This window comes from Sapajus apella, unplaced genomic scaffold (assembly GCF_009761245.1).
Source record: "Sapajus apella isolate SASKATOON/1434 unplaced genomic scaffold, GSC_monkey_1.0 scaffold40, whole genome shotgun sequence".
In the NCBI taxonomy this organism is placed as follows: Eukaryota; Metazoa; Chordata; class Mammalia; order Primates; family Cebidae; genus Sapajus; species Sapajus apella.
In genome coordinates, this window is record NW_022436980.1 from 826497 (window position 1) to 854311 (window position 27815).

General features: G+C 40.8%; 2 long non-coding RNA genes and 1 pseudogene across 5 annotated transcripts in view; 1 reads left to right on the forward strand and 2 right to left on the reverse strand.

Annotated features, from left to right (window-relative positions):
- Positions 1 to 27815, forward strand: part of LOC116565399 — an 88409-nt gene that overhangs the window by 2141 nt on the left and 58453 nt on the right. For all 4 annotated transcript variants that reach the window (XR_004275421.1, XR_004275422.1, XR_004275420.1 and 1 more), the window contains exon 2: positions 19386 to 19511. This is a non-coding gene — a long non-coding RNA (uncharacterized LOC116565399). The remainder of the gene's footprint in view (positions 1 to 19385; positions 19512 to 27815) is intronic.
- On the reverse strand, positions 57 to 27815 carry LOC116565400. Its single transcript, XR_004275423.1, has 3 exons — positions 27717 to 27815; positions 13619 to 13729; positions 57 to 222 (listed from the first exon to the last, which is right to left on the reverse strand). It is a non-coding gene; the product is annotated as an uncharacterized LOC116565400 (long non-coding RNA).
- Positions 4113 to 5302, reverse strand: LOC116565396 (annotated as a pseudogene).

The following is a 27815-nucleotide window of genomic DNA, read 5'->3' on the forward strand; positions in this document are numbered from 1 at the left end:
TAAGGTTACTGTAAAGAGAGAAAGCTTTGGATGAGTTAAAGTGGTTATCACTACACTTGCCTGATTATCACGAGTATTGCTTATGATAAGTGTTAAAAATAGGGAGGTTAGCCGGATGTGGTAGCATATACCTGTAGTCCCAGCTACTGGAGAGACTGGGGCAGGAAAATCCCTTGATCCCAGGAGTTCAAGTCCAGCCTAGGCAACATAGTGAGACTGCACCTCTAATAAAAAAAAAAAGTGGAAGTAAAAATAATTACTAAATTAAAATATGGAATTTCTTTTCAGCTCCTAGTTCGCATTCTCCACGTGGAGATTCAAAATTGGTCTGGCAGAGGAACCCAAGAGTCTGTATATTTTACAATTTCCAGTGGGGGGCGGTGGTATTAAAATATATTACATGTTTGTAAAACAGAGATGAATACGAAAGGTCTTTCTTTTCCAAAGATAATTGGTACCAGAAAAGGCCCTCTTAGAGTGAATCCATTAAAGATAGAGACGTAGATGCCATAGTGAAAGAGTGAAAGAAAAAGACTTGAACTTTATATGGAAAAAAATTTAACCACAAATTATGAAAATGAATTTATCTTATATTTAACACATTAGGTTACAATTGCAAGTATGTGCTAATTCTGACAACTCAAATGTTGTTTTGGAGGAGGAACATAATTTTTTAAATGGCTCATTATCCATCCCAGTGCATTTGATTTTTTCAGCAGGGTCATATTTGCAAAAGTTTTGGAGGCGTTTATCTAGTTTTCCGAAGGTCCTCTCTTAATCCTTTGAAATCAGATTATTTCCTTTTGAAGTTTGATGTCAACATTGTTCTCATTGATTTTCTCTTTTTCGTTTGTTATCTGGTCCAACTCTGTGAGGTCCTCGTTTATTAATGACTTTATATGTGGATCTAGCAGTTTACTAACATCGCTTTCAAGGCCATGAAACTCCACATCTTTTGCAAGATTTGCACTTTTACTTTGCAATAGATTTCAGTTGTATTTGAGGGCTGGATATTTCCAAATGAATGACCAGGACTTTGATAGAAGTGGGTGTAGGCACGAAGGTTAAAAAGATTGGACAATTTAGGTGGGGAACAATTTCACAAGTTGTCATTTCATCAATGAATGTTTCCTGTTTTGAAGACCTTTACTTCTCCAAGAAATCTCCTAACAGAATTTATCAGGCCATAGGTTACAAGGATGAAGTATATATACCTGTGTTTGGCTGGAAGAAGGGGGATAATGTGGTGAAGTGAAGGAGGGCAAATGAAAAGGGGTGGTTGGGTTATGTGAATAGGGCAGGGTTTCCAGGAACAGAAGATGAACTGGTGGATATAGAAACTGTAAGAAAGGTAAATCAAAAACCCACTGCATTATCTTGCTTTTTCCTCTATAGAACACAATATTACAAAAATCTTATCTGAAGAGGTAAACAAAGTGTATGCAGCCAAAATATATAGGAAAAAATATAGAGGTATTTCAGAAAACTAGCACAAATATTTTATTTCTTCTATATTTTTCATTTTGTGATGTTTATGTTTTAAATTTATAATTTATTGTGATTTTTCTCATTTATATCTAATTATATTTGAAATTTTGTATAATTTTTCTTAAAGAAGCCTCCTCCAAATTATATATAAATGAGGCCCCATCAAACTTGGATCTTCCTGTTAGTCTTGTTAAGGCTGCAAGGAAGAGACAGAGTGCTATGTGAATTAATTTAATTGGCAAGGAGATCCAGGAACATGGGGTAGCAAGGACAGTCATTTCTTTGGTTATATAGCCACCCTGGGACCTTGCCTCCCAATATTGAAATGAACAGCTGCCCTAAGGGAGAATAAGAACAATATTTTAGGGTTTTAAGGATCCTACCTGAGCTCAAGTAACCCACTTTCTATTTGTTTACCTAGCACTTACTCTTCCTCCAAAAGAAGACATTACTGCGTCAGTTTGACACTTCAGTCTAGATTGTCCCAAAGCACTGTATGGGAGGCTTTCAATTGTATACAACTCTTCTGCAGTTCTGTTAACTTGGGCACTGTCCTGATCAGTCATGAATAAGTATACAACTGTTTCCACCCAATAGGTACATGTAAGTCACAGAAGCTTATCATATTTAGAAAAGGCCCACCTAGGACTACTTTCTTCCTAAGTAGTAATGTATTCAGCAGGAACTTTGAGACTACAAGGCCTGTCCATGACAAACATATGTTGCTTTCTATAGGTTTTTACTATGGCCTTGTAATGTCTTGTTATTTCATGGGACAAATCCCTCTGTTTTATTGTAGTTTAAAATTGCCTAAACTACGTTTGTTCCTTTTCTCTTTCAGATGAATTTTAGAATTAAGTTATTAAGTCCCATGAAAAAAAATCCATTGAGATTTTTATTGGAATTACACTAAATTTATAGCTTGATTTGAGGAGAATAGACATCCTTGTAAGTATTGTATCTTCCCATCTGCGATCATTAGTCAGGCCTCCTTTTATGCCCTTCAATCATGTTTTGTAACTTTCTCCATAAAGAACTCTTGCCTCTCTAAAACAGTAATTGCTGCTACATTATAGATATTTATTGCTGCTGTTGTTTATTTTTCCTATTACATTTTCTAATTGGTTATTGCTGAGATATAGAAATATTATTGACTTCTGTATACTTAGAACCAGTAACCTTGTTGAAATTTTTATTAGTCCTATTAGCTTTTCTTTACAGTCTTTAAAATTCTTCTATGTAGTCAGTCATAGCTCATGCAAATAGCAGTCTTGCCTTTTCTTTTCCAAGTCTTAAACTTATTTTATCCCTCTCTCTCCTATTGCATTCGCTTGGACCTCTACTACAATGTTGCATAATAGTGGAAACAGGGGGTCTCCTATCTTGTTCCCAACTCTAATTGAAAATAATCTGATATTTTACCATCATATGTGATGCTTGCTATAAGTTTTGACAGAAACATTTATTGGGTTAAGAAAATTCCCTTATATTCCTTGCGAAAAGTTTTTTGTTTTTTTAAAATCTTGAATGAGTGTTTAATTAATCAAATGCTATTTCAACATATTAAAAATCTATTATCTGTTTTTTCTCTATTAGTTTATTAAAAGGGTAGATAGCCTTGGTAAGTTGTTCTGATGTGCTGTTTTGTATTCTGGAATTAACCCTACGTCATGGCCATGTTGTATGCTTCTTAATATGCTGATGAATTATATTTGTTAGCATTTTACTTTGAATTTTGTCATTTATTTTCATAGGTGAATTGACTCTAAGGGTTTTTATTTTAGCTTATTTTGTTCTTGTCTAGTTTTGTTATTATATTTACGTGTATACATTGGCTATACTTCCTTCTTTTTAATGGAGGTAGTATATTTCCATGAAATGAGTTAGATAGATTTCTCTCTCTCTCTTTTTTTTAACTCTCCAAAACAGTTTGTATACGATAGGGACTATCTATTTGATGAAGACTTGGTGAATTATTGTATAACTGTCTGGGTCTTCCATGTTTTTTTCAGGGGAGATTTTTGGCTACCATCTTAACTTCTGTGATGGTTGTTGGTTTGTTCAGTTTTTCTCTTTCTTCTTGAATTAATTTTGATAACTTGTATTTTCTCAAATATCTTATTTTAAATGTACTGCCATAGAGTTTCAAGTCTCATTCTATGATTTTTAAAAAATCTCCACTGTCTTCATAATTATATTCCCCCTTTTACTTCTAATGTTATTGCTTTTTCTTTCATCCACTCTGCTAGAGGGCTATCTACTTTGTCTTTTAATAGAACCAATTTTTTTTTTAAAAAGACATTTATTCAGCATCACGATCAGACTATTACATTTAGCAATCAACAGTATGGGTGCAAAAAGAAAAAGAAAAAATATCTACATTAAAACCCTTTGTTGGAATGCTTTACACTTTCCACAGAACAGAAACTAAAATAACCTGTTATACAATTAGTCACAAATACAGTCCTCGAGTTTTTGCCCATACGCATGAGTATTTGTCTAAATCATGTCTTCTTTGTAGCAGCCTAGGCCCTGCCACCACTATGCTTGGCTGAGTTCTCAAATCTGTTGTAACCTGTAGCTTCCCTGTCACTTCTCCGGCTCTCCTTTCCTGCTAAGCTTTGTTCCCTAATTAAAATCTTCTGCCACTGCCATAGCTACTGCTGCTACTGGAACCGCCATAGCCACCTTGGTTTCATGGTTTGGCAAAGTGTTGGCCGCCACCACCATAGGGGCCAGAGCTTCTGCCTCCAAAGTTTCCTCCCTTCATGGGTCCAAAATTTGAAGACTAATTGTTGTAACTGCCAAAATCATTGTAGCTTCCACCACTTCCAAAATTGCCTCCACTACCACCGCCAAAGCCGCCTCCGCCTCCATTGTTATAGCTGTCATAGCTGCCACTCCCGCCATAGCCACTGCCCTGGTTTCCATAACCCTGTCCACCACTTCCATAGCCTCTGCTTCCTCCAGAGTAACCAGGGCCGCCTCCTCCATAACCACCATCATTACCAAATCCATTATAGCCATCCCCACTGCCACCATACCCACCACCACCACAGCTGCCACCAAAGCTACCATGACCACTGAAGTTTCCTCCACGACCAAAGTTGTCATTGCCACCGAAACCACTTCCACGACCACCACCAAAGTTTCCAGAACCACTTCGACTTCTTTGGCTGGATGAAGCACTAGCCATCTCTTGCTTTGACAGGGCTTTCCTAACTTCACAGTTGTGGCCATTCACAGTATGGTATTTCTGAATGACAATCTTATCCACGGAGTCATGGTCATCAAAGGTTACGAAGGCAAAGCCCCTTTTCTTGCCACTGCCTCTGTCAGTCATGATTTCAATCACTTCAATTTTTCCATACTGTTCAAAATAATCTCTTAGGTGATGTTCTTCAGTGTTTCTTTAATGCCACCAACGAATATTTTTTTCACAGTTAAGTGGGCACCTGGTCTTTGAGAATCTTCTCTTGAGACAGCTCTTTTTGGTTCCACAGCTCTTCCATCCACTTTGTGTGGCCTTGCATTCATGGCTGCATCCACCTCCTCCACAGTTGCATACGTGATGAACCCAAAGCCCCTGGAGCGCTTGGTGTTTGGATCTCTCATTACCACACAGTCTGTGAGTGTTCCCCATTGCTCAAAATGGCTCCTCAGGCTCTCATCAGTTGTTTCAAAGCTCAACCCTCCAATGAAGAGCTTCCTCAGCTGTTCCGGCTCTTTAGGAGACTCCGACTTAGACATGATCTCAGGGAGAAGAGAGACTTTAACGATGCTTCTTCGGTGGCGTCCACGGGCAGAATGCTAGAACCAATTTTTTAAAAAGATTTTATTTTTTAGAGCAGTTTTAGGTTCACAGCAAAATTAAGAGGAAGATACAGAGATTGTCCATATACTTACTACTTGTGCCCCACATAGATAGCCTCCCCCATTATCAACATCCTCCATCAGAGTAGTACAATTGATGAACCAACATTGACATCATTATAAAGTCCATAGTTTATATTGTGGTTCACCTTTGGTGTTGCACATTCTATGTATTGGACAAACCTATAATGACATGTATCCAAAGTTATGATATCATACAGCATATTTTCCCTGCCCTCAAAATTCTCTGTGCCTGCATATTCAACCCTCCCCTCACCTTCTCACCAACCCCTGGCAACCACTGATCTTTTTCTCTTTCCATAATTTTGCCTTTTCTAGAAGGCCAATAGTTGGAATCCTATAGTATCTAGCCTTTTCAGATTGTCTTCTTTCACTTAATAATATGCATTTAAGGTTACTTCATATCTTTTCATGGGCTTGAGATCTCATTTCTTTTTAGGGCTGGGTAACATTCCATTGTCTTCATGTACCACAATTTATTCATCCATTGACCTACTGAAGGACATCTTGGTTGCTTCTAAGTTTTGGTAATTATGAATAAAGCTACTATAAACATCCACATGCAGGTGTTAGTGTGGACATAAGCTTTCAACTCCTTTAGGTAAATACCAAGGAGCATAACTGGTGAATTGTATGGTAAGAGTATGTTTAGTTTTATAAGAAAGCACCAAACTGTCTTCCAAAGTGGCTGTACCATTTTGCATTCCCACAACTGATTAGTGAGCATTCCTGTTGCTTCACATTCTCTTCAGCATTTGATGTTGTCAGTGTTCTTACTTGGATCATTCTAACAGATATAAAGGGCTGGCTCATTGTTGTTTCAATTTGCATTTTCCTGATGATACATAATACAATGCATCTTTTCCTGTGCTTATTTGTCATCTGTGTGTCTTCTTTGGTAAGGTGTCTGTTAAGGTCTTTGGCCCAGTATTTATTTATTGCATTTGCTTGGACCTCTACTACAATGTGTTAGCTATTCTGGGTTTTTTACTGCTCCATATAAATCTTAGAATCAGATCATTGATATCCACAAAATAAATTGCTGGGACTTTGATTGGGATTCTATTTTTATTTCATCATTTCTAATCAATACTTTTCCCTCCCTTCTACTTTTCTTGCATTTACTCTAATGTCTTCTTGGTTTTTAAATAGAATGCTTATCTCATTCATTTTTGTGTTTCTGTTTTATAATACATGCGTATTATTCTGTACATTTCATTTAGTTACATCTCCACAAGTTTTTATTATTTTCATTGATATAGAGTTCTGAGAATTTGACAGCTTCCTGTATGATTTTTTTCTTGTCACAAATTCTTTAGAAATGCATTTTTTGCTTTCCAAAAAAATGCTTTTTTATTGTTAATTTTTAATTTAATTGCATTATTGTCAGAGAAACTTGTGTGATATTACTTTGAAATTTGATAAGCCTCTCTTTGAGACTGTATCTTTGTTTGCTCTGGTTTGGTTTGGCTTTTTTTTTTTAAATATGTATTTTATTGCATTTTAGGTTTTGGGGTACATGTGAAGAACATGCAAGATTGTTGCATAGGTACATATAAAAACAAGAAATTTATGGAAATTTAACATACATCTAGAAAAATGTAAAAATTATACATATTCTGTTATTAGAAAATGAACATACCTTGTAATCATACGTAGTCAGTTTATATAATAGTTCCATGTGAGCTTAAAAAGAATATATATTTCATATTTATTGAGTGCAAGGTTAAATCAAGCTTGTTAATTGTGTGGTTTGAATCTCTCATATCTTTATTCATTTTGTCTATTTGATCTATAGAGGTGTATTATAATCTCCCAATGCCATTGTGATTTGTTCATTTCTCCTTGAACAAAATTAGAGCATACAAGATGAATTGAAGGTGAAATGGAAGCATTTTAGTAGGAATGCATCTGTGAATTGTTTGTATAAAAAGACAAAGTAACTCATACATAATGCTTTGCTCCCTCTACCCATTCAGTGTGCTGTATACAAACCAGCCAGGAAAAAAAAATCTGCCTAAAATATACAGTATGCTTAGAAACACATCTGTCATGTAGACATATCCAAAAGCTTATGAATATTACATTTTGCATTCCACTTCTTCAGAGACAGTCTTTTCATCCTAGTGTTAGCATATATCTGTTCTTATTGCTAAAGTCACTTACATAAGCACATATTTCTACTTGAAAGGAACAATAAGTTTCCTACAAAGTGTAAGGTGACATTTTCTTGCATGTTTTCAGTGTAATATAAAAGAAGGTTAATCCTCTTATCTGAGGCTATGTCATGCTTTCTTATTTGTGATAAAATATAGCCCTACCATCATCTTTTGCCTGGGGAGAGCAGCAGCCTCTTAGTTGATTTTCTTGTGTACATCTACTCCTGTCATACTCCCATTCCTTTTCCATACAGCAGCCAGAGTGACCTTCTTAAATATAAATGATCCTATCACCCCTAATTAAACCCTTACCTGACTTACAACACCCAGTGGTGGTCTGCTTCCTGTCTCTTCAGCGGTGCTTGACTCCATGCTCCTTATCACTGTCTATTCTTCAGACATGCTGGCCTGTCTTGAGTTCCTTCTTTCCACAGGGCCTTTGCACTTACTCTTTGCTCTACCTTAAACACTACACTCTATATTCCTATTTGTCCTTCGGAACTCAATTCTATAGCCCCTTAACTAACCAACAAGGTCAAATCGCTCTATGAACTTTCATAGCAATACAGGCTTCTCCTTAATAGCACTAACTGCAATCCTAATTATGCATTTTTAAAATCATTTAGCTCATCTCTGCCCCCATCCCAACAAGAAGGTAGGCTCTTTGAAGACCAGGACCATATCAGACTTGGATCCCCTGCATCTCGACACTAGTGCAGTGTTTGGTACAACATAGTAGTGGTGAATGAATGAGTGACCAGTTGCCTTTCTTCACCTCCAAGTAAGTTGTTAACCAAATGTGCCTACACCCCTCTTGCTGCCTCTACTTTCATCCCACTTTCACCTCTAGAATATACTCCATACCCACCACCCCTCAACCCATACACACATACACCGCCCCCAGCACACACATACACACACACTCTCAAAATTCAAGTCTAACACATTGTCTAGTAATGTAGATTTTGATCAACGATTTATGTGGATACAGAGGAAGGGAGTTATATCACAAAGCAAAATGCCCCAATGATGTCTTTTTAATATCTCTTATTGCTTCCTACCAAGTTCTTATCTCTGTAGCAATAAGAGCTCTCACTCCTCTTCTCCACTCCCAAAGTCTGTTCTGGGAGCCCCGCCAGCCAAGCAGCTTTCTCCTCCACCTGCCTCTCAAAGTTCACAGAGCTCCAAGTTCATCCCCAGCAAAACGAAGCCCAGTCATAGGCCAGGCCATGACTCCCGTGTCCTCCGTTCATAGGGCCACTTGCATTTTTAGAAATTCAGATTGGAAAGTGTTCTTTTCTTCATATCTTATTTTGCTTGATAATGTTATTCCCTCCATCAATGTCATCTTATACCCTCCCGCTGCCTGTGGCTGACCGAAATCTTTTGCCTATCAAGGTCTGATTCAAATGCCTCATTCTCTGGAAATCTTCCCATATGGCCCCCAAATAGAGGTGATTTTTCTCTTCACTAAATTTGCATCCTATTTCTTTTATTCTACTTGGCATTACAGGCAATTTTGTACTTGTTTTTTTCTTCCTCTCCTTCAGAACAATTTCTGTTTCTTGCTCCACATGTCCCCTGAAGAAACTGACCCAGGACTCAGGGTACATGGCAGGCCCTAATGCTAGTTAGGCTATAAGGAAACTGTTTATAATTTTTTTCCATATTGGTTAAAGCCTCTTTAAGGAAACTGCTAGATTTCATGTTTCTAAATGATAGATATTCAATATTTCAGTTTCAGAATTGACTAAAAGAAACCACTAGCCCCTGCCAAGGAACTCAGTAGCTACTGTGGGTGAGTGTAGTATAGCTTTTGGTTTAATAGTTGTAGAGAGTGTTCCCTCTCCAGGTAGAAGATATCATTGAAGTTTTTGCCTGGGTTGACTGTGGCTTTCTAAAAATTCAGCATGGATCTGACCTCTGAAAGATTATTATTTACAGAATCTAACTCTTGTGACTCGTTAAATATACCAAGGATGGCTAATTTAAAATATTGGCTTATGAATGTAACCTCCTGAGGTCTCCCATCTTTTGGTTGAATCTTGTCCTCAGCAGAAGCAGACTGATTTCCAGAAAATCAATTCAGCGGAAGCCAGTTTGTGAATGACCACTTCTTGGAATGGCAAGGTGACCTAGGGCTAACCACAGCAAACTAAACTGAAGGCTGTGGAATATACCAGATTTTGCTAGACCTATTGCTAGAGTATGTATTTTGCCATCATTGAACATTGATCTTTAGGTGATCAGACTTCTCAGTGTTTCCTAATATTGATCAAGGAAAGGGGATGGAGACCCAGTGATGAGGTTTGCTTCATGTATATGTGGCTAACTGAGGGCAGCCAAGACATACCTTAGCATCACTTTCTCAGAGTTCCTACCAAATAATACTTAAATTCTGAACATGAAACCAGAAATATCTTTAACTTCTTTCATTCTTATAAGCATTACCCTTGATTAAACAAGGTTAAAAAGTAAAATGAAGTTCTTTGGGGGTTTAAAAGCATTTTTTCCATTCCAAAAGTAATATATTTCATTACAGGAAAATTTTAAAATAGAATGAAAAATTAAAATATTTTGAAACCCATTTTTCTGCAGCCTAAGGACAATCACATAATATTTTTTGACATTTTTTTATTCCAATATTTTTTCCACAGATAGCATGTTTTAGAAAATTGTAATCATCCTATATGTATTCTATATTTTGCTAAACAGTTTTCTGTAATCTTTATTATGGATAATAACATCTGTAAATGATGGACATACTGTAAAATATTCCAACAATAGGAAATACTTATAATTTTACTTAATTATCTCCTTTACCTGAATTTAAGTTTGGTTTTCTTTTTTTTTTTTTTTGAGATAGAGTCTCGCTCTGTTGCCCAGGCTGGAGTGTCATGGTACGATCTTAGGTTACTGCAACCTCTGCCTCCCAGGTTCAAGCCACCCTCCTGCCTCAGCCTCTCAAGTAGCTGGGATTTGGAATAAACAGACATGATGCTTTCCTGACAGTCCTCACTTAGTCTATGGACTCTTATCACCCTGTCATCCCTGCCCAAAGGGGCATGCTATTAATTTTTCTTGGTTTAAGCTTGTCCATAGCAGAAGCAGGCTGATTCCCAGAAAATCAATTCTGCTGAAGCCAGTTTCTGAATGACCATTTCTTGGAATGGCAAGGTGACCTAAAGCCAACCACAGCAAACTAGACTGAAGACTGTGGAATATACCAGACTTTGGAGTCAGATACATAGAATGTCAAACCTGGGCTCTTCTCCCAATGTCCCTGGAATTGATCACTCTATGGCTTATAGGCAGAAAACCTGACCTCTCCAGCCTCAGTTCCTTCTTCTTGGAAATGGATGTCTAGACAGTGTTTTGGAGATAAAATGAGAGCATGCACATAAAGCCTCTGATGGGGACCATCATGGTAAGGCATGATGGAGGGTCATGAGATGCCTTCTTATGCTCTGGAAAATGGTGGAAGGAATCATGTGGTTGGCAAGAACATATGAAATTCTACATCTGAATCTTGTTTTCCTCTCTCTTTTAAAATCCAGCTCCTCACAAGTCTATTTTTTGAAAGAACCAGCCTCCTTTTCTTCTAAATATTCTAAATATATAAAACCCAACCAAAGTTTCAAAACACACTTTTGTGGTTGTTCTTTCACAGGTGTTAAAGACAATTGGATAAGATATCCTGCCAAGAGCATTTTAAAAATACCAGGGTAACTTCTATTTTTTTTTGTTATGGAAACTTCCTACACACAAAAGTAAAAGAAATGGTATAATGGACCCTCTGTATTCATTCCCAAGCTCTTATCATTTTACATATTTTGTCCGTGTTGTCTTATCTATCCCCCTGTATATATCCTTCATTTTTCTTTTTGTTGGATTATTTGAAAGAAGTCCCTGACAGTGTTTTATTTTATCCATTAAATGCTTTGGCATGTATTTCTAACAGTTAAGGAGATTTTTTTCTACATAACCACAATGCTATTATCACATGTAACAAAAGTATCAATAATCTCAGGAGCATTTTGAAAATAGCGTTCTGGAAAAAGCAAGCCAAAGGAGTGAGTAATATAGAATTTCAAGCTCTATGGTAAGAGGTTTGGGAAGATGCTTTTGGCAAAGGGGGCACTTTCATTTTTGCAAATGACATCACAGAGCCAGATGTCACTTTCTCCTACATATCCGAAATTGGATTTACTTTCTTACCCCTGAAATCTATTCCCTAGTTAGTTTAAGGCATCAGTATCCACCCAGAAGCTTAAGCCAAAGACCCAGAGTTCTTATAGAATCTTTTCTCTCCCTCCTTTCTCTCTTACCCCTCCATTTAACCAGTTTTTTTTTTAAATCATAACATTTAATACAAGATCTACCTTCTTAACAAAATTTTAAGTGTACAATACATTATCATTGACTATACGTACAAGGTTGTACAACAGCTCTCCAGAGCTTATTTATTTTGCTTGACTGAAACACAACACTCATTGTTAGTGATTTCCCACTTCCTCTTCCTCCCAGCCCTGGCTACCACCATTCTATGATTCTATTAATTTAAATCATAGGTACTTCATTTTAGATATTTCATATAAGTGGAGTCATAAATATTTGCCTGTTGGTGACTGGCTTATTTCACTTAATGTAATGTCCTCAAGGTTCATCTATATTGTTGCACATTGCCAAATTTCCTTTTTAAGGCTGAGTAGTATTCCACTGTATGTATGTACCACATTTTCTTTTTATCCATTCATCTGTTGATGGACATTTAAGTTGTTTTCACATCTTGGCTATTGTGAATAGTGCTGCAATGAACATGTGTATAGGAATATCATTTTGAGACCCTGATTTCAATTCTTTTGGATAAATATCCAGAAGTGGGATTGCTGGATAATATGGTAGTTGTATTTTTAATTTTCTTAGGAAATTTCATACTGTTTTCCATAGTGGCTGCACCATTTTGCATTCCTACCAACAGTGTATGAGGGTTCCAATTTCCTCCACATCCTCACCAGCACTTATCATATATATACATATAAAAGCAGGTATGAGGTGGTATCACATTGTGGTTTTGATTTGCATTTCTCTGATGATTAGTGATGTTGAACATTTTCATATGCCTATTGGCTATTTGTATGTCTTCTTTGGAGAAATGTCTATTCAAGTCCTTAGCCTATTTTAAAAATTAGGTTAGTTTTTTATTACTATTGAATGTAGGAGTTTCTTATTTTGAAGTTCTAAATCTCACAGTGAATATTTCTCATAGCAACACCCTCTTCTCCATTCCCACTTCTCTTCCCTTTGTCTAGTGCACATTATTCATCTCTGCACTGAGGTACTGAATGGTGTTTTTTTTTTTTTTCTTTTCTTTTAGAGATGGGGTTTTTATCGTGTTGGCCAGGTTGGTTTTCAACTCCTAGCCTCAAGTGACCCACCTACCCTAGCCTTCCAAAGTGCTTCGATTATAGGCATGAGCCACCACACCAGCTTCTGAATGATCTTTATTTGAGGTCCTCTGGAAATGAAACCTGAAACATGGATTCTACTATAAATAGATCATTTGAAAGGTGATCTCAGGAAACTCTGGGAGCTGATTTGGGGAGCAAGACAAGGAAGTGAAAGAAGCCAATAAAGTACGTGTTATTAAGCAGTGCAGAGCTCCATGCCACTGAGAAACTCCACTGGAGCTCTACCCTACTGAGAAACTCTGAGATACAGGGTAGAATATGAATTAGAGTTACCCCAACAAACAGGCAAGGAAGCTGGGGTGTTTACCCATCAACTCTCCCATTCATTATTGTTTGGGGGTTGATCTCAGGGCATCAACTCCCAGCACGTCTGGCCTGCACTCCTGCACTGTGTATGGGCTGTGCATGCTACCAAGCCAGAGCACAAAGAGTCACAGGCCTTGGGGGTGTGAGGTGCATACTAGGGGGATATGGGTGGGATACTGGCAGCATTGCCTTCCTTCTCCCTCTCCCAACAGAGGCCTGGGATAACTTTCCAAAATGCAAATCTGATTATGACACTCCTCTAGTCAATAAAAGCATATGTGGATGATACTAAAGACCTACCTTGCTTATTTTGCTTGATGGAGGTGACTGGAGTGGTGCCAAACCATCTGACCCTGGGCACCTTTGGTATACCTTGTGCAGGTGGTCAAAGCTTGAGTTTTCAGTAACTTTCTGTGAATTAAATGGATAGATAGCTTTATTCATATATTTATAATTAAAACCTGTTTGTTTACAGAACAGGTTGGGAAGGGAAGAGATCAATGGTCACCTGTGGTTTGGGGCCCACTGGTGCAGCCCCTCTCCTCTCAACAGCTTTACTGACTCCTCCACATTGCAGAGCCTCCCCTGGTGCTTCTGTCACTGCACCAAAGCCACTCATGGCAGCACTTTGTTCTTCTTTATGCAGTCACATTATCTGGGAATCTCAATGTGATTTACAAGCTTACATAACTTCCCAAATGAGTCAGCATGCTCATCAAGAAGGCAGCATGATGTCGTGGAAAGAACAGGGCATTTGGTGCCAGATACAACAAGTTCAATTCCTGCATCTGCCACTTCCCAACTGTGTGTCTAGACAAGTTCTTCTACCTCCTCCAGCCTGTTTCTTCCTCTAACAAATGGAGATGAGAATATCTACCTAGGAGGGTTATTATAAGGATGAAGTGAGGTAAGGAACGCTCAGAGTGTGATCAGCTTTTGCTTCTCCCGTCATATATCCTGATTTACACATCTAGCAGCCAATTCTTGAACTTTACTGACACCTCGTGAGTAGAAAATGCTGATTTATCTTCGTCTGCTTTTATCACCAGTGTATTTTTGATGAAAGTTCAAATCACTTATTTGTAAAGGAAAAATTGGTCTTGCTCTACTCTGGGCAGAGCAGGTACAATGTGTGTAAAATAAATCAGCACCAGAAAGGGCTGTGGTGCTGTAGGTAGGGCTGGGCAGGTACAGCCTGGCTCAGGCCTGGCTGGACTGCAGTGGCAGGCAAAGATCACTGGCTTTCAGAGGCAACTTTGGGAGCATGCAGTAAGACAGACAGCCTGAAAAACAAAATGTGCAGGAGCGGATGTGGAATCCAAACGGAATAGCTGCTTACCACAGTGGGGAGTGGTTAGGAATGGCATTGCAGAATGCCTTTAGCCAGACAAAGCAGCAGCATATGAATGAGGATGCTGCTGTGCTGGTCAGTGCTGGGGATGGTTCTGGAACTGTTTTTCCTAAGTAGTTAAAGCAAATGCAAGCTTAAAAAAAAAATCAAATCCCTGGTCAGCAAATAAGCACTGCTATAAATGTTCTTTCCTGCTGGTGACAACATTATTAGGGGAGGATTAGCAGACAAGCTCATTTCCAGGATCTTTATAGCCAGCATAATACATAGTTAGCAGTCAGCTTGGGGCAGCAGAGAGAATATTTATAATTTAGAGGTGATCAGTTGGCATGTCCATGGAGCAAAGAGGTTGCTAAAAAAGAAAAGCAAGAGCTGATCTTTGAACTCAGAAACTCCAGAATGCTAGAGCTGGAAAGGATTTTTCAGATCATCTAGCTGTTCTGGTGCTTGTTATATACTAACAACAGCAGAACTTTTAAATAAAATTTTATGCAGAATCTCCCCTTTAAAAAAAAAATAAAAGGAGAGCTGCTCTGAGTAAGGGAGGGAGGGAGACAAGGGGGCAGTGTGGTTCTGGGACAGCAGCCTCTGAGCCTTCACTTTAGGTGTCTGGTGGTAGCCCGGAAATATGTTCTGAAAAGCCTGAGTCCCCACTGACCGCAGCTTAAAAGCCCCTCATCCAGTCTTAGGCTGACAGATGGGAAGTGACTGCTCAAAGGTAACTCAGCAGAACTGGGACAAGAACACAAACCTCTTGATTTTAACTTCCTTGCTCTCAGCTAAAAATCATCTCTCCTTCAAAAAAAAAGAAAAAATGTATCTGTAAAGATAAAGTTACCTCATGAAATAGCTTATTAAAGTAAATGAGAAAGCCAGAGGCATCTGAGTGTAAACACTGGGTTTGAAAGGGATCCAATTCTATCTTCTTCTCTGCTGGACCCAAAGGCAGCGTCTTATTACATTTATTTTTAAGGCTTATAGCATAGCAGTCACAAAATCCAAGGAGATTTACTAAACTAATGGTCATTTAAGCCAGGATGAGTCTAACCGGTTTGTACATTTTAGAAAACAAAAACTTAAAACAACAGCTATATTGGCACAATAAGGAAGGAATGTGAAATGCACAGCAGATGGAGAGGCCAAACCAGAGCTCTCAGGCGGTGGAGCACGAGGCATTCCACGCTCTTGATTCCATTTACCATTTGTGGGAACTCAGACAAGTCACAATTTCTCTGGACCTCAATGTTTTCAATCTATAAAATGATTAAATCATTAAGGCTTTTAAAGGTCAGTATGCAACAGAACTCTGACACAGAACTTCCCCGTGAGCAGGGTCAGTTGGTGCTGTGCCTATTTAACATGCAGCAGAAGTCTCTGTGTCCAGGGCTGAGGGCCTGGTAGTGTAATTAATACAGAAGAGAAAGAAGGAGGAGGAGGCAAGCAGGTGGGGAGGAAAGCAGAGCCTCTCCTTTCATGCTTCAGAGGACAGGACTTTGGTCAGCAGCATCCTGCACATTTTCCTAAGGCCTGTTACCTTGAAGTCCTCTAAACGGCGAGATAAATGGCATGTGTGTATGCCGAAAAATCTATAAGGACATACAGCAAAATGCCAACAGTGTTTTTTCTGGGTTAAATCGTTATGAATGTCCTGAATTAATTATCTGCTTGCTGCTTTCTCTTTTCTTTCTTTCTTTATTTTTTCTTTCTTTCTTTCTTTTTTTCTCCTTCCTTCCCCTACCTCCCTGCCTCCTTCCCTGCTTTCCTCCCTCCCTCCCTCCCTCCCTCTTTCCTTCCTTCCTTCCTGCCTTCCTGCCTTTCTTCCTTCCTTCCTTCTTTCCTTCCTTCCTTCCTGCCTTTCTCTTATGTTTCCTACATTTTGTACCTTACATATGTATTGCTTGTGTTTCTCCCACCAGAAGCTAAACTTCATGAGTACAGGAATTTTTGTTTATTTTGTTCATTGCTATATTCTCAGTGCCCAGAACAGTGCCGGGCATTTGGTAGGCACTCAGTAAACAATTGTTTGAGTGAATGAATAATGTGCGATTTAAAAGTGAGAATTTTTTTTAATTGCAGGCAACACAAATCATGTCTTAAAGCAGTAGTTTTCAATCTTTTTGGACTACAGCACACAGTAAAAAATGCTTTTAAAATTGTGACATCACAGTACCTAAATTCACACACACACACATATGACACATATAACAAATATTTCACAAAGTAATACTTGTTATTATAACTTGTGGCATAGTTTGATATTTTTAAATCACTTCTATTTCCATTTTTGAAATACTAAATTTATTTCAAGACTCACTAATAAGTTATGATCTGCAGTTTGAAAATCACTTTCATTGAAAGAGCAGCCACCTGGAAGGTCAGGCATGGTGGCCTTGTAAGGGATACATGGGCAAGAATCTTCCATCTGTGTGCACCTAATCCTTGAAAGATCAAGAGCCTTGCTGGGCGCGGTGGCTCAAGCCTGTAATCCCAGCACTTTGGGAGGCCGAGGCGGGTGGATCACGAGGTCAAGAGATCGAGACCATTTCAACATGGTGAAACCCGTCTCTACTAAAAATACAAAAAATTAGCTGGGCATGGTGGTGCGTGCCTGTAATCCCAGCTACTCAGGAGGCTGAGGCAGGAGAATTGCCTGAACCCAGGAGGTGGAGGTTGCGGTGAGCCGAGATCGCGCCATTGCACTCCAGCCTGGGTAACAAGAGCGAGACTCCGTCGACAAAAAAAAAAAAAAAAAAGAAAAAAAGAAAGATCAAGAGCCTGAACTTAGCAAGGGCAGGTGAAGTTGTCCATGGCTCCCTGTGTTTTCTAGCTACACTTCAAAGAGACATTGTGTCTCAGAAGCTTGAGTAGAGTCATTTAGACAACTCCATTACTGTACAAGAAGAAACTGAAGATTAGGAAAGGAAGACAGCTTTCTACCACATCCTATATGTGTGAGCTTAATGTTCCTTAAAACCAATATTCTAGTCAAATCCATCCCTGAACATGAAGTAGAGGCAAAGAAAACTGGGGCAGGAATCAGAGATTTCAGTTCTGACACCAACTAACTGTATGATTTGGCCATTTGAACCTCAGTTTCCTTATCTGTAACATGAGGAATTGGCCGTAATGCTATTTAAGACCAGTGCCCACCCTAAAAATTGATATTCTGAAAGCAAGACAAACAAATAAGAGTAACAGTCTTTGCCAAGCACCTGTTATGTACCAGACAATAAGCCAGGTGTTTTACATATAGCATCTCACTAAACCTCCCTGACAGCTCCGGGAGAATAAGGTAATCAGCCCTCACAGAGGAGGAAACTGTGAGGCTCAGAGAGTTTAAATAACTCACCCCAAATCATCAAGTAACAGTGTTGGTTTCTATCTGGGGTCCTCTGATGTCAACCCCCATGTTCTCAACTACAACACATACTGTTCTCTAATGGAGTTGCTTTGGGGTTTCCATTTCAAATCCCTGACCCATTTGGTCTCCTTTTAAGCTAGGAATGTTCAATTAATGATAGTAGTAAATGGTAGCAAATGACAAAATGATACCAAGGAGATGTATATATAAGGAGAAGGGAAGCAATACTATTTTAATGCAATATTCGAAGCATTTCGCTTATGGTATTCAATTTAATCCTCACAACCTTCAAATTTGTTTTGTTTTGTTTTTTCATTTTACAGTTTTAAACACAGAAAGGTTTAGTAACCTTTTTTTTTTTCTTTTTTGAGACAGAGTCTCTGTTGCCCAAGCTGGAGTGCAGTGGCACAACCTCAGCTCACTGCAACCTCTGCCTCCCGGGCTCAAGCGATTCTCCAGCCTCAGCCTCCCAAGTAGCTGGGATTATAGGCGCCCACCACTACATCCAGCTAATTTTTGTATTTTTAGTAGAGACGGGGTTTCACCATGTTGGCCAAACTGGTCTTGAACTCCTGACCTCAGGTGATCCGCCCACCTCAGCCTCCCAAAGTGCTGGGCTTACTGGCATGAGCCACCGTGCCCAGCAGGTTTAGTAACCTTTTAAAGATACCAGGTATTTAGTGCAGCTCTGAGACTGTAAGCTCTCTGAGGAGACAGACTGTCTTTCTCATTTGTGCTTTGATTTTCAGTGTCTAAAAGAGTGCCTCGTACAGGGTAGGTGATCGATACACATTTACTAAAGGCATCAATGAAGGAAGTAACCAGGTTGTAAGCCCAGATCTGCCCAACTCCCAAATCCAATTCTTTCCACTGCTGAATTCATATAATTTATTTAAAACAATTGGTATCTAGCCAGTTGTTTTTAACCTCTTATTTACTATATAAAGAGTGTTATGAGTTTTGGCTCCAATGCCCCTATGAAGCTCTAGCTGCATAATTAGTTACTGAGTTCCCATCTCTTGGCTGAATCTATAATTAAGCTAATTTTGTAAGACATAGTTAGATATATTCCCTGGTTCCCTAAAATGCGTAACATTCACCCAGAGGACCAGACTTGGAGAAAAACACAGGACTGGAAACATTTGATCACACCCTAGTATCATTGCTCTCCCTGATCACCAAGAGCAATTACAGAACAGAAGGTTTGTTTGGTTTGGTTTTTAAATCAATAAAAATAAAATTTAAAAGGCCTACTCTTATGCAGAATATCTTCATAGTGCATCTTCTAGGATGTTTTATTTCTAAACAAAACAAAGTTTGGCTTTATCTCACACAATGATATTAATGTATTACAGTTTCTGCACAGGAATTGGAAGAAGGCAAGAAATGAGGCATACCAAGCACGTCATAGCAGAAGGGTGTGTGCAGGTGTGCCTGAGACATCGCCCTGCTTAAACTCAGCCAGGCAGGTCCAGTGATGGGTGAGTGGATGGCTCTGATAAAGAGCAGGCGTCTCTCCTTATCTTTCTAATTCAAGGGTAGTTCCTCTCCGATGTGCTGACCAAGGCTGCACCTAGCCCTGGCTTTGGTCATTCAGGGCACTTCCCTTGGCCTTTGGAGTTGTGTGTTCATCTATTTCTTATTTTCTCTCCCTTTTCTGAGTATTTACTAAGGGCTCTCATGGGCCCAGCCTCTGCAAGATGCTGTGGTGGCTACAGAAGGAACAGAGCACAGGCTTCTGGCCTCTTGGGTGTCACTGGTCATATACTTGGAACTCAAGTGTGACCATGAAGTTGCCTGGCAGCTGAGCTGGTGACTTCACTATTATCACCTTCCTTCCTTGCCACCTCCAGAGAGCTTGGTAAGCCTTTCTTGTTACTGTGGCTTGAAGAATGTGATTCTCCCTTATTTCCCCCTGTACTTTCTGTCACCATGACATCAAATCTGGTTTTCTTGCCTTGAGTGAACCAGCACCCATATTACCAAGGCCAGCATGATCAGAGGTGTAAACTCTTTACAGGTGGGTCAGCTGGAGAAGACGCAAGTTCAGTTCAGCTTTGTGGATAATTCTCTTTGCTTTCTACACTGAATTTGGCTGCCTCTGTCTCTAACCTGCACTAAACCTACTCTGCTCTCATCCAAAGTATTTTTTAAATGGGGGCAGGGCTGACTCTCCCAGAAGTCAAATGTTCTCTTTATATTCACTTTGTTTCCTGCTCTGAGTTTCCTTCTATGGTGTCTGTTAATGTCTATTTTGGTCTGAATCTTTTTTTTTTTTTTTTTCAATATGGATAGAGTCTTGCTATGTTCTTGAATTCCTGGGCTCAAGTGATCCTCCTACCCCTACCTCCCAAAGTGCTGGGATGACAGGCATGGTCCACTGCACCCAGCCCCAAATCTTTTTTAATAACAGTTTTATTGAGATATAATTCACATACATAAAATTTACCTTTTAAAAGTGTATAATTCAGTGGGTTTTAGTATAGTCATGGAAATGTCCAACCATCACCACTATCTAATTTCAGACCACTTTCATCATCCCAAAAATTACTCATTAGGAGTCAGTCCCATTTCTCCCTTCCTCAGCCCCAATAAATCATTGATCTGTTTTTTTTTATTTTTATGAATTTGCCTATTCTGGACATTTTGTGTAATTAGAATAATACAATATGGGTCTTTAGTGACTGGCTTCTTTCAATCAGCATGAAGTTTTCAAAGTTTGTCATGTTGTAATGTATCAATACTTGAGTCATTTTTATGACTGAATAATATTCCATTATATGGATAAACCACATTTTGTTTAGCCATTCATCAGTCAATGGACGCTTGGGTTGTTTCCACATTTTGGCTATGATTAATAATGCTAGAAATATTTGTGTACAGGTTTTTGTGTGGACATGTGTTTTCAGTTATCTTGGATACATACCTAGGAGTCAATTTGCTATGCTAACCCAAATATTAAGGAAATATTTCCAATAATCTTCATTCCTATCTCTGTTTCCCAGATAGATTTCTCTGTATTCATTAAACAAAGGGGAATGACCAACAGTAGGAACTTTTTCACCAAGTTCATGACACAGCACCTGCTTTTCCAAGTTAGATACAAAGCTCAAACATAGGGGGAGTTTTTGGGCTTTGTATCTAACTTGGAAAAGCTAGATACTTTGTATCAAATATGCAGCTATGAGTGGCTATGTCAGGCCCAAGACAGGGACAAGTCACTTCAGTGACTGCACATTAAATAGCAGTTTGTGGCACCCAGAGGGAGGTTTGTGCAAAGCTAGCCTCCTGCCCAGATTTTAATCTTACAAAGAAATAATTACAAGGAGCTTGTTCCTTGAAATCGAGTCTTTTGTAACCTATCAAGAATATTGGGCTATGATCTCTGGGGGTATGCATAGGCCCAAAGGGAGTATTTGCAGCATCGAATAAGCAGTTTACAACCTTGAACCATCAATTACCGTTTCCTCACAGCTCTGCAGTCTTCCGTTTATAAAGGAACTCTGCCCTCTGCTGGTCATGGGCAGCCCAGACCCACAATTCAGGGCTTCTGAGCAGGTCTCTTCCAAAATCCTTTGTTCTCCGGGAGCATTTTAGAAACTGCTACAATTTATTCAGCTATAGAACACAAAGTAATGCCATCTTCTACAGAGCGTTTCCCTTTTATTTTTTGTCCTTTGATGTTTGTGGGTTTTTTCCTTTTATTCAACAGAAGCAGAACTGGGCCAGTTTTGTTATTTATGAGCCGCTTTCATTTGTGATAAATAACCGTAATATGTATTTATGCAGTGCCTGCCAGGCCCCTTCTGCTCCTATTGACTCGTGAGTTACTAAAATACTTTTCTATGGTAGAAGTGGGCAAGGGCTATTCAAGATAGAGATAATACAACTTATGGGCTGTCAGCTGTCTAGTAATTTTTCAGAGGTGCTTTGCAGATTGATTGAGTCAAGAAAGACCTAGAGCCTGACTCTCCTCAGGCTCTATGGGAAAGCTCTTAGCCCTGTTAGAAATCCGCAAGGCATCAGACATTTGGGTCCCCAAGCCCTCTTCCCCTTCCTTCCACAACAACACTCTGACCAGAAAAGATCCAGGAGCAGCAGGAAAGGTGAATAGGGGAGGAAGCCAGAGCCAGGGTTGTAGGGGTGGGGAGGAACATCACAGATGGTGTGGGCAAAAGCTGCACTCTTGAAAGAGGAAAGCGGGGAAGCTGGGAGGGAAGGTGGACAAGAGAAAGAAACTATGGGCAGGGGCCCAGCAGGTAATGAGGAAACCAAAACAGAAGTGACCCCATTTCCCTGAGGGTCACTTCTGCAAGGCAGTTAACGGTAACATCTGTTTAATTCTTCATTAACAAAGGAAAGAGGATCCTTTCTGATGTTCTCGCCCTGTGCCTCTGACCTTTAAGGTCTCACTCTGTTGCCCAGGCTGGAGTGCAGTGGCACGATCTCAGCTCACTGCAACCTCCGCCTCCCAGTCTCAAGCAATCCTCCCACCTCAACCTCCTGAGTAGCTGGGACCACAGACGCGAGTCACCACCACGCGTGGCTAATTTTTGTATTTTTTGTAGCGAGGGGGCTTTTGCATGTTGCTCAGGACTGGTCTCAAACTCCTGGACTTAAGTGATCTGCCCGCCTTGGCCTCCCACAATACTGAGATTACAGGCATTGAGCCACCATTTCCGGCCTGAAAGAACCTGATTTTTAGTGATGTAATTTGGGTTTGTAATCTCTGAGGAGATGAGAGTTGCTTACTGTCAGCCCATATACTAGCCAGAGGTCTGGAAACCTGGCTCCCTCCCTCAAGGTGATGCCTATGTCCTGCCAGAATGGGGTCGGGGGTGGGGCATGCCACCGTTTACCCCAGGGACGCTCTTGGGGGTCCCACCACCCCTGTCAATCAGCTGGCTGAAGATTCCGGTGTCCTGTTCTTCCTGTTCTCCCCCAACCCATGCTGCTCTAGCCTTCTCCCTCCCTCCCACCCTGGTCCTCTGGACTCTTATTCTCTCCTCCCACATCTTCTCTCTAGCCTTTGTGACTGAAGTCTCAGTCACTTTAGGAAAGACAGGCTCACTGCCCTCTTTATAATCAACCTTCATCGGATGTGAGGGGGATGGAGAAGTGAGAGATAGGCGGGAGGGGAGAGGGACACAGGGAGAAACGAGGGAGGAGAGAGGGAGAGAGAAACAGGAACCAGGTCTTCTGCGCTTCCTCCCAGATTAGGATAAAGGCTATTCTTAGCAGTAACACAGGCTTGGCATTTGGGGAGATGTGTATTTCTCTCCCTCTAGCCCCAGGGGCTTTGCACATTGTAATTTCTCCTCTCCAAGCAGAGACGAAAAAGAAAATGAAGGCGGGGGGGGGAAGAGAGAAAGGAAAGGAAAGAGGGAGGCGCGCCATCGCTGGCGCCCTGAGAGGCTCTTCTCGGGGTTTATTTTGGAAGGCTGCTCCGGTGGGTCAAAATTGGGCGGGGAAGGGCTCTCACTGCACCCCAGACGGCCCGTTTAATTCTAGCCTCCCTTTTGAGGCAAGACGACGAAAAGCCAAATGAGATCCCTTTGGGCCTTTCTGCAGCGCTTTGTATGTGGCACGTGTTTCATAAATGTTCCACCAAGCCCCTGCGTGCACTCTCATTAGGCTGGTCTTTCAGAACGGCCCTCACTGGGCCTTAGGACCTTGGGAGTCAAAGCATTCAAGCGCTGGCATCATACATTGGGCTTCAGAGAAGCAAGGAACTTGAAAAATACAAAAGTATTTAAAAAATAAGTAAAAATTTAAAAATAGGGTGGGCAAAGCTGGAGAAATTACGTAATTCGATTGCACCTTGGCTCAGACGGTGAAGTTCTGCATAGCGGCCAACAGGGGGCGCTCAGGCAGTGTGTCAGAACTTCCGCGCTCAGGTTGCCTGGAGCCCAACCGAGGGACAAACAAAACAATGCAGCTTTGCGGTTTCTCTTCAGTTCTTAGTTCGGGGAGGCTTAATCCAGGACTGCCTGAACTCCATCCTGGGGGACGCCAGTAGTGTCTCGCAGAACACCGTCTTCATAGGCTTTCCTGAATCTCTCGATTAAATGCTTTCTAGAACTCTGTGTTCCTCTGCACCTAGAAAATGGCTTTTCTCAAGCTCTCCCAGTATCTCTGTGTATCTTTTTGTCAGCCTGGTTTTCTCGGTATCTGTGTTTCTGGCATGGTTCTTTCTTGTCTTTCTGTACTATCCCAGGCCCACTAGTACATGTTAATGAAAAATACATGGAGCTGAACCCACCCACAGGCTGAGCTCTGAAAGATTTCAAGTTCTGGCAGAAGCTAACACTTTGAAAAACATTTGAAATATGTTTTACTGCAAAAGTGGCTAACTGCCACATTAGGCTATGCAGTCCTGTCTTTCCTTCTCGCTGTTTCTGTTCTTGGAGCGGGCTGCCATGCCACCCTACCGCTGTCTCCTCCCCTTTGGCTGCCACAGCCATTGCCCACCTCCCCCAAACCACTGACCTCCAATGGTCAGCTCCTCCCTGACCAGCAGGACAAGGTCTTCCAGGTCTTTTAGAGGAGATGCCAACTTAAAAATAATTGTCCTCTGTTTGTATGTTTTTGTTTTGTTTTGATTTTTGCTTTGTAATTAAGACCATCCCCCTCGTTTCCAGAACATACTGGAACTCTTAGGATTTGGGGTTCAGGTGAGAGCTAGAGAGACTCAGCCTCACACTCTTCCTGGAACCTCTTGTCGTCCAAGATTCAGGTGTTCTGGTTGAGTATTTGATACACTCTGCCAGAGCATCTTTACTCACAGTGACTTTCTCATGGGGACCTCATCGTCTTCCTCTCCAAATTGACTTTTACTTACAATGCGGTCAAGAAAGAGACTGCGTGTGTGTGTGTATCAATCCTTGGATGACAGAGTTTAAATTTTCTTTCTGGGGAATTGGGAAATGTCACCGATCATGGTGTTAAGGTACCAGAGCGTGCCACGACAGTCAAAAGGCACCTCAGCAAATGATAGAAGGCTCCTTTGCCTGGAGCTCACAGAGGGCTCTGGGGCTATTTATCAAGAGCCTACCTCAGTTCCAGCCCTGAGTACTGCTACTACAGTGGTGGAGGTGGTGGTGATACAGCCTCCTAATTTCTGCATTTCGTCGTCCCTGCCTCCAAATCTGTCCTGCTCTACTGGTGTTCCTATTATGTTTCAGATCCTAGTCATGTGTGTCCCTGAGAGGAGGAGACTAACATTAGATCTGGTAGGACATGATACTCTTCAATCTTGTCACCTTAACTTTCTCCTGGAGCCATGGAAGGTAGCAGTGGTATGATCTGATCCTGCCTGTCTCTGTCCTGCCCAAAAGTGTATGGCTGTTATTTCCTAGTTCCAGAACCGGACTGGACCAAGTTTAAGACCAAGGTAGGGAGTAGGGGGCAGACAAGCAATGCAATGTAATTCAACATTTAAGAATACTTCCCACTCACTAGTCCTTGTCAGGCCCTGGCCATACAGACAGGCTGTACAAGACATAGATTCTGACTTCAGGGGGTAAATGTTTCTATTGAACTGACTCACTGTGTCTCTGAATGAGAATAAAAATGAAACTGCTGCAGAAAAACCCAGTGCTGCAAAGTGCTAGCATCATCAGGAGGCTGCCTCTGCAGCGCAATCCATAATCTCTGTGACTTCCAGAACCAAAAAAAAAAGGTTAAATTACTTTCTAAAATTAAGCTTTGCATTACTTTGGAAACTAACAAAGCATTCCTTCCCACAGACACTGTTCCCAAATTAAATATTTTGTGCTTATACAGCTGCTCAAATGTTGGTACATTGAAAATGGAAAAATTTCTTAGGTTGGGAAGAGATGGGGTGCTTAGGAAGGAGAGGGGAGCTCTGTGCAGGGAGGACAGCTGTGGTCAGTAGCAGAGATTATAGTAGTTGGAAAAGATTGTGATCAAGCAAATATGTGTGTAAAATGTTTCTAAAATTATTAAGTCTAAATAAGTGTAGGTTAAGGGGGCCTGTTATGGTCAGGTATTTAAAAGCATCCTTTCAAGTAGAAACCTTGGTCAGTGGCTGTTCCCCACCTGTAATCAGTAGGAAATAGGGGGATTAATAGTAAACAATCAAGGGGACATCTTAAGGTCAGTGTGAAGCATATTGTTCGACATTTCACAATGATTAAACACTGGAATGGGTCACAGAGAATGGGCGGGCACTTTTCTCTGGAGGCATTTATTGAAGGAACAGAACTTTCTTATAGTCACATGCTGCAAGTAACATCCAGCATGAAGACACAGGCGTGACCTGGATGAGCTAACTTCCCAGCTTCTCTTCTATTAAATAGATTGGAAAGCCAAAGAACTCATACAGCATTAGAGGCCCCTGCAGCAGCTGGAGAGAAATGGACAGATGAAAGTCCTCACTTGTCCACCTCCCACCAACATGCCCGGCCTGCCATTGAGCTGCCTGTTGTATTTTGTAAGCTTGCGCCTAGATATTTGCCTTGCAAATATGTGGGCCGTCTTGGCAAATGGTTTTGTAGAAAGCCCTTGCTCACAAGAATTCCATCTGCAATATTTGGATTGGCTCTCCCTTTTCCGCACAAACTGTTCCCAACTTATCTCTGGATGTCTTCCAGAAGGTCATCAGTGTTCTGCTATACAGCGTCATCTGCTTGTCACACTATTCCCCAGCTCCTGAAACACAGCACCGTTTCCTATGGTAGCAGCAGCAGCAGCAGCAAAAATATCTTCCTCCTCAGCATGATTTTCCAGGCCCAAGATGAGCTCACAGGCACCAAGAGACACGAGGCCATGGCCTCACAGATCTCACACCCAGGAACCTGATCTCAGTTTAAAAGGCACACCTGCTGTCTTAGCTGGGGGAATAGAGAAAAGTTAGTGGGAGGGGCTACTGTGGGTTTAAGTTGACAGCAGAGAGTAGCCAGGAGCACCTGAGGAAGGCTGCCAAGGACATATTGGGTGGTACTGGGGGAGGAGCACCTTCTGGCAGGGGGAGGTAGGGGCAGGCCTGGAGAATGCACTCATAAGGGCAAGCCCAAGGCCTGGGTGGGGTCTCTGATGACTTGTACAAACTTGGCACCAAGCCTCAGTGCAATCTTGCTTCATCTCCCTGGACTTCTACCGTCATTAATGACTGTGACTTCAGTCAGAGACTACAGAAAGGGAACACTCAATGATAATCTAGAGACAAGGACAATTGACCAAATCATCAGATATGACTCTAGTTTATGTCCTTTGCCGCATTATTACCCTGTCCTCTCTTCATTATCCTATATCCCAAGTCCTTACTTTCCCAGATGTTGTGGAAAAGGTAAAGGATTCCAAGTTATTGTAAGGAGGGTCACTCCGCATAAAATGAGACCATTCTACACCCTGGGGACTGACTCAATTGAGCTCTACCGGTCAGCATTCTGATTGTATCTCACCACCAGAAGAATATTAATTTCAGGCAAAGGTCTCTGTCTCCTGCATAGAGCTACTAATGACTCCACTATGAGTGATAAAGTATGAGAGTCAGCAAGGCCTGTAGAGATTATGTATTGATCCAACACCTTCATGATAGATGAGGGAACTGAAGATTAAGGAGATGACATAAGGTCCAAGGCCACCCAGGAAGTTGTTGAAAAAATTTGGACTAGAACCTAGTCTTTGACCCAGTAACACACTAGCTCTTCCTCCTGTCTTACCTGGCCCTGGCCCTTTCGGATACCAAAGGTTTCCACCCAGGGGAAAATCAAGCAGCAAGGGAGGAAAGTGTGAATTTCCAAAACTTCTTTGTGAAAGCA